We start from the raw sequence: 2,912 nt of genomic DNA, 5'->3' as shown, positions 1-2,912 counted from the left end.
GCCAGGATGGTCTCGATCTCCTGACCTCGTGATCCGCCCGTCTCAGCCTCCCAAAGTGCTGGGATTACAGGCTTGAGCCACCGCGCCCGGCTTCAGAATATTTCTTTTCTTCATGAAAACAAAACAAAATGGTTTTGCTTAAAAATATATTCTGTTAAAAAATAGATAAAATAAAGCTCTTAACACAAGACCTAGAATATAGTAAGTACTTAAAAGATGGTATTATTAAATTATAATGAGTAAAGAATAACAGAAAACAATGCTTTTCACTAAATTCAAATTAATGTGATTATCAATAGGCAAACTTCTGGTTACATACACCTGCTATTAAACCACTGGTTACAAAAGAGGAAGTAAAATCATAGTTAACCGAGAAAATTAAATCAAAGTTGAAAGAAAAACCTGAAACCTATATACCAAACTCTGTGTTCAAAAGTTCAAAAATCACCTGTAACTGAATTTAAAAACAAACAAGCTAACAGCAACAACAAAACACTGTATTGAAAGATTCTTTGGCCAGGCAATGTGGCTCACGCCTGTAATCCCAGCACCCTGGGAGACTGAGGCGGGCAGATCACGAGGTCAGGAGATTGAGACCATCCTGGCTAACACAGTAAAACCCCATCTCTACTAAAAAAAAAAAAATACAAAAAATTTGCTGGGCACGGTGGTGGGCACCCGTAGTCCCAGCTACTCAGGAGGCTGAGGCAGGAGAATGGCGTGAACCCGGGAGGCGGAGCTTGCAGTGAGCCGAGAGATCACCACTGCACTCCAGCCTGGGCGACAGAGCGAGACTCCATCTCAAAAAAAAAAAAAAAAAAAAGACTCTTCGAGAGACATGGTAAAAATAGCCCCAAAAGATAATGATATAAGTTAAAAGTTCTTTTATAAGAACTTCTGAAATTCTTTGCTTTCTGTATCTGTGCTTCCAACATACAGGAAACATTTTTGATTTAAAGAAAGAAAATAAGCCAACCAAGATTGAGTCTGCATTTATTCTGTTACTGAGAAATTAAATTTAAAGGTAATTTAAGATTTACATACTTAATGCCTAATTATCTACAGTAAGAGGAATTACTATACATTAATAATTTCTAATTGTTCAAGTATTTTAGAAATCCTCTGGAGTTTTGCATGTCCAATTAAATTCTGTTTAAATTTAATCTCAACAGACTTATGAAATTTGCTTTTATCTCAGTGAAATTTTGAGAAATGATTTTTCCCTCTAGGCACTGTCTTTTTTACTTAGTTGTTATAAAAACTTTAGCTTCCTTAAACTGGTAATGCAATTTACAAATTTACAGTCTGGTTATTTTCTTAAATATCTGTGCATTGTAAAGTGTGATTTTAACAAATGCCTAAACGAGAACCATCAATAAAATTCAGACATCATGAAAGCAAAATTGTCTCCTCAACCTAGCTAGCTAGAACTCATATTTTAAAAATCCAAATAAAAAGTTTTGAAGAACATACGAGACAGAAATATTTATATAAATACACAAAGAAGTTTGAGTACTAGGTGCTGTACAAAATAATGGCTACTTTTAATTTACATAAATAACACAAAATGAGAATACATGAAATGTTTTGGTCTGGAAATAACCCCATTACTAGATCTTTTAATTACTTAAAATTTAAAGATAGGGATTTTATGTCTAAAAAACAAAAACACATGTATTCATCAATAAATAAAAAGTCTGTTCCAATTAAAATATCATTAAGCATTTAACTTAAATTGAAACTAAAAGTGCCTTACCATTTTCTTCATTTCCAAAAATAGTAACTAGAATAGAAGAAAAAACAGTGAATAAATATACTTTAAACATTTTGTATGTAAGTTTTATTTCAGGTTGAATATTCATCTTAGTATTTTCAAAAAAATAAAATATAGTTATAAATCGTAGACACTAATACAAAGTCAAAATTGCACTTAAGAAAACTCCAAAACCATTAAAATGCTAAAATTCAAATTCTTTATCGTTAACACTACAGTCACACCAAATGTTTTCGGAACTTTATTAATTTTAAGTGTATCAACATGGTTATAGCTGCAATGTTTTCTTCAGCTCTTTCCTTAATGATATCTGCAGAATGAACAGAACTGCCCTTCTGTGACCCTCACAACTTACTTATTAGTCTGAAATGTACTCTTATCAACCTCTTTGGGAATCTATACTCAAGACAAATGCATTTTTTCTAAAGAAAAAAGTAGAGGAACTTACCCTAATTTTTAGTGTTTTATTTTTCTCTGAATAATCAAATACTGAAGAAGTCAGACTACGCACAGAAAACGTAATTCAGTGTCTACCTCTCTTATGTTTTCTTCCATCTTGTACTACTCTTGTGATGAATAAAGCCAACAACCACTTCAGTCTACCAAGCCTGAAACCCCGGGAACTGCTATTTACTCTTTCTTTCTGGATAATCCAATGGCCTCGAGTCATGTTGGTCCTACTATCTAAGTCTGTTTATAATGTCATCTATTCTTCAATCCCTCCCCACTGCCTTCCTCAAATGCAACAGCTTAAGGCATCTTCCTATAGTCAGTGTAGCACATCACCACCACCAGCAAATCTGATGAATACTCTTCAATACCTGTGAGTCGCTTTCAGAATGAAGTCCAAAATCTTCAGGGTAGGTAGCAAACACTACAAGCCCTCTGTAATCTAAAATCTGTCTACCTCTCTAGTTTCTTCCTTTTTTTTTTTTTTCTTTTTGAGACAGGGTCTTGCTCTGTCGCCCAGCCTGGAGTACAGTGGCACAATCTCGGCTCACTGCAACCTCCAACTCCCAGGTTCAAGTGATTCTCCTGCCTCAGCCTCCTGAGTAGCTGGGATTACAGGTGCGTGCCACCTCGCCCGGCTAATTTTTGTATTTTTAGTACAGATGGGTTTTCACCATGTTGGCCAGGC

At 34.9% G+C, this 2,912-nt stretch overlaps 1 protein-coding gene across 3 annotated transcripts in view; it reads right to left on the bottom strand.

The window, feature by feature from the left end:
- The window catches only part of ZDHHC20 (zinc finger, DHHC-type containing 20), a 73,254-nt gene extending 71,477 nt beyond the window's left edge, over positions 1 to 1,777 (bottom strand). For all 3 annotated transcript variants that reach the window (XR_001003661.1, XM_011958926.1, XM_011958933.1), the window contains exon 1: positions 1,757 to 1,777. The gene's annotated coding sequence lies outside the window, so the exon portion shown is untranslated. The remainder of the gene's footprint in view (positions 1 to 1,756) is intronic.
- Positions 1,778 to 2,912: the final 1,135 nt, after the last annotated feature.

The sequence above is a fragment of the Colobus angolensis genome, unplaced genomic scaffold, assembly GCF_000951035.1.
Source record: "Colobus angolensis palliatus isolate OR3802 unplaced genomic scaffold, Cang.pa_1.0 Scaffold113, whole genome shotgun sequence".
NCBI classification, from domain to species: Eukaryota; Metazoa; Chordata; class Mammalia; order Primates; family Cercopithecidae; genus Colobus; species Colobus angolensis.
This window is presented reverse-complemented; position numbering and strand designations above follow the sequence as displayed.